Source organism: Crocodylus siamensis, chromosome 1 (genome assembly GCF_052110815.1).
Source record: "Crocodylus siamensis isolate JL-2025a chromosome 1, ASM5211081v1, whole genome shotgun sequence".
NCBI classification, from domain to species: domain Eukaryota; kingdom Metazoa; phylum Chordata; order Crocodylia; family Crocodylidae; genus Crocodylus; species Crocodylus siamensis.
In genome coordinates this window covers 25951956-25966238 of record NC_143395.1, presented here as the reverse complement: position 1 = coordinate 25966238, position 14283 = coordinate 25951956, and positions in this window count along the sequence as shown.

Genomic DNA, 14283 nt, shown 5'->3' with positions numbered 1-14283 from the left:
TGGCATCCTGCAGCACCCTTAAAAGAGTCTCAAGGCAACCCACAGTGCTCTGGCAACCTGGTTGAGCATCACTGACAAAGTAAGCTGTTGCTTACAAAAGCTTACACATATGTGAATTAGTGTGTTATGTGCAACCCTGCCCTGCCCAGTCCCCTACTTTGCCCAGCCCCCACTTCGCCCAGCACCCCAGGGAGCCACGCGAACAGGCTGCGCAAACATGTGCGCTTGTCCACCGGCGCATGAGTTAGCCCGGAGTTCGCACAGGAGGGTGTGCAGGAGGGCTGAGGCCCTGCCTGCAAGCCCCCTCGGGTAGACAGACACAGGCCCAGCCTGCCTACCAGTAGCATGCTGTGGATGGGCATGGACTGCACCTCTCAGGTCTCTTTGGGCTCTGTAGCCCCCCCATCGGGCACCTCAGAGACGGCCACCCAGAAGTAGCCCATGGTTCCAGGCTCCATGCAGATGGAGCCCCTGGCTCTCGGCTGAGGGGGATGCCTGTCCCTTTTTCAGGCTCTGAGGCCCAGGAGCATGGCTACCTCCCCTTGCGGGGTCTGCTCCCTACTGGGGTCTCTGGCACGCCAGCTGGAGGAACTCCAGGCCACAGTCCAGAGACTGCGTGCCATGAGGGACTGCGAGCAGGAGAGTGACTTGTACTGCCAGGCCCTTCTCCCCTGAGAGGTGGAGGGTAGACCACGGTCTCCCTCCAGGACAAGGGAGGACTCGGGGACCTCCCATTATGTCCAGTCAGGGGCATGGATCAAGGTGGTCAAGAGCCCTAAGGCCCACTGCACCAAGGCCCTTGCCCTGCTGGAGCTTAGCAACAGATATGAACCTCTTGCAGCCCCAGCAGAGCCTGCTGAGTTGCCAGCTCTCACAGGCAACACAGGCCCAACTGCAGCTACTGCCCCTGTTCTCCCCAAGACAAAATGCAAAGTCCTCGTCATGGGAGACTCCATCCTGAGAGAGACTGAGGGGACAATCTGCTGCCCTGACAGCTTAGCCCGGAAAGTCTGGTGCTTCCCTGGGGCTCGCATCCGAGACATTGCGGAGAAGATCCCTAAGCTCCTCCAGCCCACACACCACTATCCCATGCTCCTTATTCATGTGGGCACCAATGACACGGCTCAGAGCACTCCCAGCCGGGTCACGAGGCGCTACAGGGATTTGGGAGTGGGGCTAAAAGTTCTGGAGGCACAGGTGGCGTTCTCATCGATCCTCCCAGTCTCGGAGTATGGGCTGAGGAGGATCCAGGTAGTCAACCAACGATTGCGGCGCTGGTATCATCGGGAAGGCTTTGGCTTCCATAACCACAGCCCGCTCTTTGGTAAGAGAGGCAGTGAGCTGCTGGGAAGAGATGGTCTCCACCTCTCTCCCCTGGGGAGGAGGCTCTTCTCAGCCAGACTGGCTGACCTGCTCCACCAGGCTTTAAACTAAGCCCACTGGGGGATGGGAGGACTACGCCACTGCTGGCCCACTGAGCAACCCTTCCAAAGCCAGCGGGCCAAGGCACTTAAGGGAGCCCACCCCTACTCCAGCCCTGGTACAATCTGTGGGCAAAGCAATAGCCCCCAAGGGGACACTTGCCTGCCTGTACACAAATGCCAGGAGCTTGGGGAATAAGCAGGAGTAACTCTTTCTTCTGCTTAACGCAAAAAATTACAATGTCATAGGGATAACGGAGACCTGGTGGAACTCCACCCATGACTGGACCACGGGTATAGATGGCTATACCCTGTACAGGAGGGATTGAGTAGATAAAAGGGGCGGGGGTGTAGCTCTCTATGTTAAGGAAAGCAACGCATCCCTGCAAGCTGATGTTGGTGACCAGGGTGGATGACTGGAGACCCTCTGGGTTAAAATTCGTGGGGAACACGGCACAGGGCACACAATGGTGGGAGTCTACTACAGACCTCCCACCCAAAGTCTAGAGCTTGACCAGGAGTTAGCCCAGGAACTAGCTGAGGCCGCATGCTCCAGAACCATGGTTGTTGTGGGTGACTTCAATTACCCAGATATCTCGTTGAGAGGATCGCTCATCAAAATCTGAGCAGTCGCAAAGCTTCCTATCGTGCGTGAATGACCTCTACCTGACTCAAGAAGTCTACGGGCCAATGAGAGGTAGAGCGCTACTCGACCGGGTACTGGCTACTGGGGATGACCTAATCAGCGACCTAGTGATCGATGGGAAGCTGGGTGACAGTGACCATGAGCTGATCAACTTCACCATCTGCCATAAAGTTGGCAAGTCAGTCAGCAACACAGAAGTCCTTGACTTCAGGAAAGCTTTGACAAGCTCAGGAGGCTTGTCAGTGAGGCCCTAAGGGACCACGACCCCAGGGGAAGGGAAGTTCAGGAAGAGTGGCTGCTCCTCAAGGGAGGGATCCTCAGTGCACAAGCTAATTCTATTCCAACACGGAGGAAAGGCAGCAAGAGGGCACAGCGGCCCCCCTGGCTCTCCAGGGATCTAGCAGACCTCCTGAGGCTAAAAAGAAAGGCCTACAAAGGATGGAGGATGGGATTTACCTCCAAGGAGGAATATTCTGCACTGGTCCGGTTCTGCAGGGAGCAAACCAGGAAAGCCAAGGCTGCAACTGAACTCCATCTAGCTTCAAGCATCAAGGACAATAAAAAGTCCCTTTTCAGATATGTGGGGAGCCAGAGGAAAATCAAGGGCAACACTGGACCCCTTGTTACCAGATTTGCCCGCTACTTTGGGGTGTGCTCATTTATTAGGGCTAGGGTCTTGGTAATTCTATCAATGTGCTGCTTGTGTTACTTGTGTTTCTATACTGAGCTGTATCTCTCCCTTCTGCAAGCCCTTACCCCCAATAGAGCTATCTTGCAGGACTCAGTTCAGTGGGGCTGGGTTCCTCCAGTCCCCAAATCAGTCATACACACACACATATACAGATTAACGTGACATGCCTGACTTGGCCGGGTTGATCAGCATGGACAGGCTGACACCCTCATATGCCAAGAATCAGTTCATCAGAGCAACAATAAACTACAGTCAGAAACAAGCACACAGTTAAACAGAATACCTCTGAATCTGGCTGGGTGTCCAGATGACACCCTCATGGGCCAGTATTCAGTTCATTAGGGCACATCTGAGCCAAACTGGGTCAATCAGCCTGTACAACCTGATCCCTTTATGTGTTTCGAACTCAGCACGTCCCAATCTTTTAGTCTCTTGATGAGCAGACCCCACAGTATTTCTGGGCTTCACAGGGATCTTTAGCTTAGGTAAGAGGGGCGTTGCTACAGAGCAAGTGGGGAAAGAGAAGTAAAGAAGGAAAAATATACCCAGTTACCACCAGTTTGACTATAAAAGTTATTTATTGCTAAGTAGATGAAATATATATTGACACTAGTAGTGATAGACGTGCAAAGGAAAAACAAACACAAACAGTCACAGTATACCCTGGTTTCACTAAGTATTTGGGGAAACTTAGCTCAAGCTTAACTAATACAGTTCAAGTTCAGAAATCTATGCTTAGAGGGAGAGAAGAGAAAAGAGAGAGAGAGCTGGGATCTCACCAGTCCAAGGCACTCGGGTTGCGAAGCTGACAGGTTAAAGTTTTCAGCACGATCCTTGAAGGGAGATGGCACGATCCTTGAAGGGAGATGATCTTCCTCCTGCAGCCTCTCCAGAAGAAAGCGAGTGGTGTCAGCATCCCTACTGCTGCTTCTTTTTACAGATTTTTATACCCTCAGTTTAGTTTCTTTCAAGCATTGTCAATATTGTAAATCAAATTGTCTTGACATTTTTATGGATAGCAGATATCTCGGCGTTTTCAGAAACAACCTCTCTATTGACAAGGGGTTATCTGAGTGGAACATCTCAGGAACTTGATTGATACTTAGTAAAACACCTACTTGGAGCCAGCTTGACATTTTTATGGATAGCAGATATCTCTCTTGGCGTTTTCAGAAACAACCTTTTTATTGACAAGGGGTTTTTGGATTTTTGCTTGCTGTGAACAAGCCTCAGCTTAGCATGACTTTTTAGATCTTACTATAGTCTTTTAACAGACTTAAGGCAATTATTGGAGTGTTCATAACCTGTTGTGGAGATGACTTCCACCAGTCGTCTTGGGAAAAGTATGCCAACACTTGTGGTCAGGGCTCCAACGGGCTGGATGCTGTGATGAACCCTGTACCATTGTTCAAATGTTGCCCATACCCCCTCTGACTCGGTCTATTGCCTCAGCATTCCCTAACCCGGCAGCCGAGTTTTAGCCAATTAAGTTTACATAGGCCTCTCATAGTGGGACCGGGGAATGTATGGCCCGAGATGCCTATTAAACTTACTTTTGCTTAGAGTTGTGTGTGTGTGTGGGGGGGTGGAAAGTCCTTTGTAAATCCAGATTAGAACTGGTCTGATAAATGCTGAGCTGGGTGTAAGGGTCGATTAGCATTTGGAACATAGCTTTCCCATCATGTAGTGCTCCCCTGCTTCGTTGATCCCAGAATTTACTGCAGTCTCTGCTTCAGGTTTTCTGTTTAGGTCGGGGGGGGTGAGTCTTTGTGAGTCAGACAGTCTGTGTCCTGTGTCAGGGTTCCCCAAGAACATGGAGCTGTCAGGTAACAACCCTGCTGAACCAGATGGGGCAACTGACAACTGACGCCCAGGAAAAAGGCAACCTATTAAATGGGTACTTTGTGTCGGTCTTTCATCAGTCCCATGGGACGCCCATGCCCACTACGGGACAGGGAGATCTGGGTGACGGTGATCCCCTGCCCTCCATTAATGCCGACCTCGTGAAGGAACACCTTGAGAAGCTGGATACCTTCAAGTCAGCTGGCCCTGACAAACTACACCCCAGGGTACTCAAGGAGCTGGCGAGCATCATAGCCCAGCCTCTGGCACGGATCTTTGAAAACTCCTGGTGCTCTGGTGTAGTGCCCGAAGCCTGGAAGAAAGCCAAAGGGAGGAGAGTGGATCTGGCTAACTATAGGCCCATCAGCCTGACTTCTATCCCGGGGAAGATCTTAGAAAAGTTTATTAAAGAGGCCATCCTTAATGGACTGCATGATGCCAACATCTTGAGGGATAGCCAGCACGGGTTTGTTGCAGGTACGTCTTGCTTGACCAATCTCATTTCCTTCTACGACCAGGTGACCTATCACCTGGACAAGAGAAAAGAGATTGATGTCATATATCTTGACTTCAAAAAAGCCTTCGATCTGGTATCCCATGATCACCTCTTGGCAAAACTGGCCAATTGTGGCCTTGGGTCCACCACGATCTGCTGGCTGGGAAATTGGCTCCATGGTTGGACCCAGAGGGTGGTAATTGATGGAAGTCAATTGTCATGATGCCCTGTGACCAGTGGGGTCCCCCAAGGCTCTGTCCTTGGACCCATATTGTTCAACATCTTCATTAATGATGTGGACATTGGAGTCAGAAGTAGACTGGCCAAGTTCGCCAATGACACCAAACTTTGGGGCAAAACATCCACGCCAGAAAATAGGCGGGTGATCCAGGCTGACCTGGACAGGCTCAGCAAATGGTCGGACAAGAACCTGATGGTGTTTAACATGAAAAATGCAAGGTTCTCCACCTTGGGAGGAAAACCCTGCAGCATCCTTATAGGCTTGGCAATGCTACGCTGGCTAGCACTACAGAAGAAAAAGACTTGGGGGTCATCATTGACCACAAGATGAACATGAGGGATACTGCGGCTAGTAAAGTGACCAAAACGCTGGCTTGCATCCACAGATGCTTCTCAAGCAAATCCCAGGACGTCCTTCTCCCCTTGTACTCAGCCTTGGTGAGGCCACAGCTGGTGTACTGCATCCAGTTTTGGGCTCCACAATCCAAAAAGGATGTGGAGAAGCTTGAGAGAGTCCAAAGAAGAGCCACGCACATGATCAGAGGTCAGGAAAACAGACCTTAAAACGACAGGCTGAGAGCCATGGGGCTCTTTAGCCTGGAAAAGTGCAGCCTCAGGGGTGACCTCATGGCCACCTATAAGTTTATCAGGGGTGACCACCAGTTTCTGGGAGAGTGTTTGTTCACCAGAGTGCCCCAAGGGATGACGAGGTCGAACAGTTATAAACTACTGCAAGACCGTTTCAGGCCGGACATAAGGAAGAGTTTCTTTATTGTCCGAGCTCCCAAGGTCTGGAACAGCCTGCCATCAGAGGTGGTTCAAGCACCTACATTGAACACCTGCAAGAGTAAATTGGATGCTTATCTTGCTGGGATCCTATGACCCCAGCTGACTTCCTGCCCTTCGGGCGGCAGGGCTTTACTTGATTATCTTCTAAGGTCCCTTCCAGCCCTAATATCTATGAAAATTTCTATGAAACTTTGTGGATCTGGAACTTAGGGAAAGCTGCTGAAACAAGGGAAGGTGTATGTTACTGGCTTATTATATAATGGTCCTATTGGTAGGTTCTTACGTTAGTGAATGAATATTTGTATAATTTTCTGATCTTCCTTGATTTAAAAAAAAAAAAGACATCACAGTGAGAAATGTGGCAATCCTTAGCAACAGAGAGTGAAAACTGTAGTGTTTCTTGTTTTGCACTACTGATAGGTCTTGGAAAGCATGCAATTTATATCACTGTATTTTCTTAAGAAAAATACGTTTTGTGGGAAAAGGATAAAAGGGGTAGAACATTATTATTCTACTAGAATTTGGCGGTCTTTATAAAGGGAGAAGAGGAGAAAAAGATAATTTTGTTAATTTTTTTAATGCAAGTTGGGCATGTGTTTCTGAGCTTTTGGCTGTTCTTCAGGCATTTGGATACTACATCCAATTTATTTATGTATATACTTGTAGTTTTGCCTGTCTGTTAAGTTGAATGCCCCTACCCTGAAGAAGATACAGGGAAGGGAAAAGAGAATCCATTTTTCCCCTTTTTCCTAATTCTTGGTGACGTGAGAGGAGGGGGAACATGAACGTGATCTTCTAGAACAACAGAAATGGTCATCCCATCACTGTCTGCCCCTGCTCACACATATTTTATTCACAGGGAGTGGAATTTAATGATCTATGGACAGCTTAAGAGTGCAGAAGAAATTCACTACATTGATTCACGTCCTGAAATGATGAATGAGGACTCCTGTTTACAGGGTTGGCACGGCAATGAGGATGGACTATACAATTGTCTTATTCATTGTCAACTAATGTGGCACATTCGGTCTCTGTGGGACATTGTTGTGGAACAGTATATTCAAACACGGGCATGTTTAAGGAACAGGGGAAGGCCAAATGGATGACCAGAATCTACTTTTATTAACCCTCAAGGAAAACAAAACCAGCCATCCTAGCCATACTTTCATAGACCCTTAGCTTCAATGCAGGCCAGAAATCTGCAGATTTCCCTTTGACTCTGAACTCAAAGATAACTTTGCTTTGGGATATTCCCTGAGATGCTCTCTAGTCCCTTTCTCTGTGTTCCCTGATACTTTAGCATTGTAAAGAAAACCAGTCCACTCTGCAGCTTAGTGCCTGCTCCTCTCTTACTCCCTCACCTGATATAGCCATATCTAGAGGTCATTAGTCAAGTTAGTCTGAAGTAAGGTGGAAGCTAAGGTGGTGTGGCATCTTATAGACTAACTGGTTTAGAGAGGTATGAGCTTTTGTAGGCTACAACCTACTTTGTCAGATGCTAGCCATATCCAAAAAAGCCATGCTCACTCCCCTGCCCTCATTCTTGCAATTCCTCTGCTTAGCCCAAGAGTGAAATTTATCTGGGGGTTTCCAAAGGGATGGTTCTTGAAGGGGGATTTTAGGGCTGCCAGGCTAAATATGCTGCTTGTTTTTGTCAACATACCTCCAGTCCATTTCTTTCTAAATATTTATTTCTGGCTGTATTTTCTTATTAAAAGTGGCTCCCTCTTGAGCCGATTACGTCACTCGCTTCTACTTTCCAGCTTCCCGACTTGAATTCCACTAGCGTAATTCTACTAATTCTGCTGAAATCAAAGTATTTACTCTCAGGGTGAATCTGGCCCTGTATAGGATCTGAATTCCTTTTTCTCCTCTTCTGTGACATGACTCCCTAGTACTACCAGCGTTTCCTAAAATCATCTGCTGCCTGTCTCCTCAAGAGCCAAACATATTGGACAGTACTAGTCTGATAACCAGGGATCCAGGTTTTCTATTTGCCGTGGAAAAATGCGGTAAAATATGGATTTTCTTAGTTTAAGGAGAAAAACCTGGATTTTGTCTTTTTAAGGAGAAAAATGCAGGGAATGGTGGTTTTCCTCTTGCAGGCTGGCAGAGTTCCAGCCTACAAGGGGCTGGGGAGAGCAGGAGAAAGGGGACCAACAGGGAGTGCCATGTGTATGTGTGCACATACACATGCACATGGCTGCCAGGCAGCCTGGAGAGCAGCTCCTAATAGGTAAGTCTGGCAGTGGGGGGAGGGAATTGAGGCCCCCATAGTGAGGGAGGGAGTTGGGCAGGGCTGGGGCTGCTGCCCAGCTGGTGTGGGGCACTTGGGGCACCATGTGCAGTTGCAGGCCCTGGACAGGAAGTGGGACACAATTGCAGATGGCTCATCCTGGGGTGGGGCTGGCTCCCCACTGCTGCATGCACTTCTAGGGGAAGTGGGTGGCACATACCCCTCAGATTTGGGGGGGGGGCAGGTGCAGGCTGCCCACTGCAGGCTCAGGGCTCCCTGCCCTGCTGCCCTCTTTCTGGGGCCTCTGGCCCAGCAGGTGGGACCTGGCAGAGTGGGGCAGGGAGGCTTATGCTGCCGCTAAAGCTCCATGCTGCCCTGGTGAGGCACCCCCTGCCTGCCTAGCTACAGTTGTGCTCCTCGCTGCTGCCAGGCGGGCAGGGAACACCTTGCCATGGCAGCGTGGGGCTCCTGGCAGCGGCACAAGCCACCCCACCCAGCCCTGCTGTGCTCTGCCACACCTGGTCCCGCCTGCTGGGTCCTGGAGGCCCCAGGAGGGAGGGCAGCAGGGCAGGGAGCCTAAGCCCACAATAGGTAGCCCACACCTGTGTGCCCCCCACAAGCTCCATTCCAGCTGTGCTGCCCATGAGAGAGTGGAAGCATGCTCTCCTCTGCCACAGCAGCTGCTGCCTCCTACAGGCAACACCTTGGGCTTGGGCGCTGCTGTGGCAGGCAGGGCACTATGGAGCTGGGCCCCTGGTCCCATAACCTTGGCAGCTGGGGATCTGGCAGGGCTGGAGAGGGCAGAGGCCCTGTGGGTGGGGAGTGAGAAGCACCAGCAGGCCCAGGGGACTGTGGGTGGGGAGTGAGGGGCACCAGCAGGTCTGGGGGTCAGGAGTGAGGGGCACTGGCAGGGTTGTGCGGGCTATGGTTTGGCAGTGAGAAGCAATGTCACGGGCAGGGCACCAGCATGTCAGAGCTGCACAGGACTATGAAGCAGCTGGGAGACAGCCTAGTGAGCGAAGGGGGCAGGGAGAGCTCTGATTTTCCATGATAAAAAAAACCCCAAAATCAAATGCCAAAATATATAGATATTTAGAATTTATTTTATTACTAAGGAATTGCCCATCAAGAATGGCGGCTGAATTTCAAATAACAAAAACAAACAGATTTTACTTTTTATATTTATTAAATAAAATATTTATAAAACTTAAATAAAATAGGCTGAACATTTGAAGATACCAATCCCTTTCTGCACTTGTTGTCCAGTGGGCTGGAGATGGATCCACCCATGCTGCCACCTGAGTGCCTCTTTGCTGGGCAAGGGCAGGCGAGCTCTGGACCTCACAATAGCCACCCACACCCCGGCGCTTCGTCTGCACCACCCCTGGGTGCCTCCTTCCCTGCTCAGGGCTTGGGACGGCGCCACCGCTGCTTGCCCACTGCCTCGCGTCTCTACCCCACTCCTGCTTTTCCTTGGCTGCTCCCCACTCCCTTCTACGCCAGGCTCCCAGTGTCCTCCCGGGAGGAGATCAATAGAAAAAGCCCTGGCCCAACATTTTTCCCAATTCTGGAAGTTTGGATCATCCTGACATAGTCACTAAACAGGTGCTAAGGTTTAGCAAAGAAATTTCTCTGTAGACACAAATGTTCTCTCTTTTACAGTTTTCAAGCTATTCGCATGTAAAGAGCATTATAGAGAGACAGATACACAGACAGATGGACTAAGCCCTTTTATATATATATACACACACACACACACACACATATAAAGGTGGTGACTGAGGCACTGGCAGGTTTCCAAGTTTTCCAAACTGCTTTAAAATTGTAAATATATCAGTAAAACATTGTGTTCAACTGATACCTGTATATATACAGGCAGTCCTTGACTTTTTGAGTTATGACAAATGACATTTACAATATTTGTAAATTGACACCCTGTTTCGAGGTTCCCACGCCGGTTTTGCCTTTACAATGGTTGACACAGCTGCATCCAGCTGGTAAGTCTGTTGTGGTGGTGGGAGGGAAGGGGCATGGGAGGGCAGATCAATGCCCCTCCAGTGAGGGAGAGATTTGGGGGTAGGGCTGGGACCTGGGCTGGGGCAAGCGCTGCCCAGGGAGGGGGTGGGATGGCTCACGAGCAGCTCCTAGACTGGCGGCAGCCCACAGCATCATGTGGCAGCTTGTCCAGTGGCTCTTGCCGCTGCTCCCACCATTGGTCTGGGAGGGCATGGGGCAGGGCTGGGGCTGCACTGGGCAGGAGGCACTGTGAGCGGGGGTTATGCTCCCCGCCACTCGCCCAGCTAGCACGGGGCCGGTGCGAGACTGAGCCACTGCACTGCCTCCGGACAAGCGGTACCCAGCAGCAGGAGCTGGCTCAGCCTCCCCACACCTCTCGAACAGGGAGTGGCTTTGCCCTGGCCAGGAGAGCAGTGGCAGATTATGGGGGGATGTGTGCCTCCAGATTGGGGCAGGGTGGGCGGCAGAGCGGAGGCTGTGGGGCGGCTGCAAGTTTTCAGGTGGCACACTCCCCCCGCCTCCCCAATGCCTTGTCGCTGCTTGCCCAGTCAGGGTGAGGCCACTGCTGATCCAGGAGGTGTGGGGAGGCTGGTTCGGCTCCCACCACTGTGCACTGCTTGTCTGGAGGCAACGCAATGGCTCAGTTTTGCACTGGCTGGATGAGTTGAGGGGGGCAGAGCCCCCGTTCCCAGCACCTTCTGCCTGGCAGAGCCCCAGCCCCTCCCGCCCCACGCAGATTCTGGGGCACATGCCCCCACACCATGCCTTCCCAGACCAGCAGCAGGAGCAGTGGTGAGAGCCGCCAGACAAGCCGTCACATGACAACTCCTGGACCGGTGGCGTGCAGCAGTGCAACCTGCCCCACACCCTCCCTGGGCAGACCTTCCCCCAGCCCAGGTCCCATCCCCAGCCTCAATTCCTTCCTCACTGCAGGGGTATTGATCTGGCCCCCCACGCCCCTCCCAACTCTTCTCCACCACAACAGACTTACCAGCAGGATGCAACTGTGTTGACTGTGGCAAAGGAACCAATCCCCCATTTATAACATTGTTCCTATGGGAAAATTGGTTCCTAGTTGCACTGTTTTGACTTAAGACGCTGTTTTCAAGAACCAATTGTGTTGTAAGTCTGAGGACTGCCTGTAATGGTGTTTCATTTTAATCACAGTTTTTGGGTTTTTTTAAATCAGGGAATTTGCATTTTTAATCAGAGATTTTGCAATTTTTAAACAGAGAAAACCAAGATCCCTTCTGCTAAGTCAAGTGTAGCTAATCCTTCCCATTTGGTTTCAGCACCAGATTGGAAAACTTTATATTTCTTTTAAATCCAAAGACTTTGGTGACCTGTTTAGAAGCTAAATGAACAAAAACATCCACATGCGAACATTATGCTGAATTTCTGCAGCATTTTTCATCTCTATCATTTCCTCCTGATTGTATCTGGTTTATGATTAGAACCCCCTAATTCTATTTAAAATCTCTAAATGCTGAACATGTCATTTGTAGGTTATATTGCTACATAAGCATTATACAGTATACTGGCAGACCAACTGCTGTCAAATTGTACTCCCTAACCCTGGAACTACACCCAAGCAGTTGCTTTTGACTATTTTTAACTTCTGGTAAAAATTATGCAAATAGTTTTAGTATAACCATATTTTCCTCATGCCAGATTTCTCTCTGAGCCTCAAAAGGCAGTTATGTACTTTCTTGGTGACATGATTTTTAATGTCTTTTCCTTTTCTTTATTTTCAAGATGCTCAAAGATGCTATGTCTTGTCTTCCTTGTCATCATAAAGGGCTACATACCTGGAGCAGGAGATTTCTCAGCTCTCATGTGAAGTGACTAATCGTACATATATTTCAATTTCTAGACAAAGCTAATGCTAGTTGTAAACAAAGAAAACTTTTCATCTAAATTTCTTTTCAAGACTTCGGGTTAAATCATGGTTCATGAAACCAAAAAAAATTAAAATCTTCAACTATAGGACCCCTTTGCATACAGCCACTTTCTTCTACATGGGTAGAATGTAGACTACAATGTAGTTCTACATGTAGACTTATAAGTGCTGCTCAGAAATACAAGCAAAGAATGAGCTATTATTCAAGGCACACCTAAGTAACTCCCTCCCTAAGTGTTAATTACATAATTACTTTAATGATAACATCACCCATAAGTGTCCTCAGACATTAGCAAAACCTGACTCAGTCTAGTTTATCCCAACAAAGCAAACATTTTTTTTCCAAAGCAAGTAGACTGCCCTGTGTTATTCAGTATTATACTAGATTTGATGCTTCTATGCCTGGTTTAAAAAAATTAATTTTTGTTACATTTGCTTCTCTTCAGCACTTTGTTAGCAGTCATGCACTTAAACCCCTAAATTTAAGAAACACCATAAAATGGTCACATTGAAATTGCTGGTTAAAACTAATGCAAAACTCAGCAGGCATAAGCAAAAGTGAAGAGAAGGAAGTTTAGATGAACAGGATTCACTATTTATTTTACTATCATCTGGAATGAGGAAATAAAGACTGGGAAACAGAGAGAGAGGAAGCACGAGAGGAAGTTTTAATGGTGCTCTGATTTAAGGCAGCGAAGTGGGACTATTTGTGTTCAGTTCCTGGCTCTGTCACAGACTTCTTGTGTGACCCTGAACAAGTCACTTAATCTATTCGTGGATTGGTCTCCTTATTTATACATTTGGTATGGGACCCTATGGGAAATGGTGAGAAATTCATTCACATTGTAAGGTGCTCTGATAACTTCTGAAAAATGTCAGTCAACATCTGTTGCTCAGCTCCAGCACAACCAGCTCAATCAACAATTTTTCTACAGGATAGATCAGAAGTCACAAACACAAGTTGGTCCCTAACTCCACTCCACCTCTCAACCTGCAGTATCTTGTATTTGTCTGTTCTCCAAGACCCTGTTCCCTGCAATAGGCATTGGGATGTCATGAAACAGATGCTTCAGACCCATAAAATACATATTGCAAGTCAGGGCTGTCGACTTCCAGTTAACCAGGAACTGCGCACAGCCCACAGGCTGCCCATTGGACACCCCTGCTTAAGTGAAAACATCCAAGTAGCTGTTTTGAGGATACATTAGTGTTGCAAGAACAACTATGATGCACTAATTGAGGGGTGTCAAACATGCAGTCCATGGAACATAGGGCTTGTGGTAGGTCAGGAAATTTGGGGGCAGGACTAGTGAGGGGCAGGGCCTGTTGCAGAATCTGAGGCTATAAGGCCCTGTTGTGCACATGGCAAGAAGGAGAGAAAGGGCTGCACTGCTATGGCCCAGTGGCCCTGCCGCTGCTTTGCTTGCCTTTGCTGGTCCTGCTGCCACTTGCCTCTCCATTGCTGTCAGGTTTGGATCTGGGTCAGGGCCTGGGGTGAATTGCACCCCTGCACTAAACCTTTCAAGCAATTGCTGTCCTTGCTGTGTTTTTTTTTTTTTAACTGATAGACTTCCTATACTTCCTTCTGGTACTCTAACACAGGTGACCACATTTGTTTTGGAAGGTGGAAGCCATGCATGCAAGATCTCCAAACAGGAGCCATGTTTGTTTGAACAAATTTGAAAGGAAACAAATGTAATTGCTTTTAAATGACAGACTTGCAAAAACCCCAAACCAAACCAAACCAGCAAATAGTATTTTCACATGTCTATAATTCACACAGGCTTTTTTCAGTGTGAAAGCATGCTAGTCCATTATGTGAGGGGTGTCAAGCTTCCTTGGCCCCTGGGCTGGATCCTGGTATGGGAGCAGTTATGGGGCAAGCAGTTGTGGTGGCAGCTGTAGGGGTTAACACAGCCATTATTTGCCCCATTACACACACACATGTGTAGTGGGGCCATGCCCCACTCCCAAATTCCTGGCCCCTCTATCTTGCCCATGGGCAG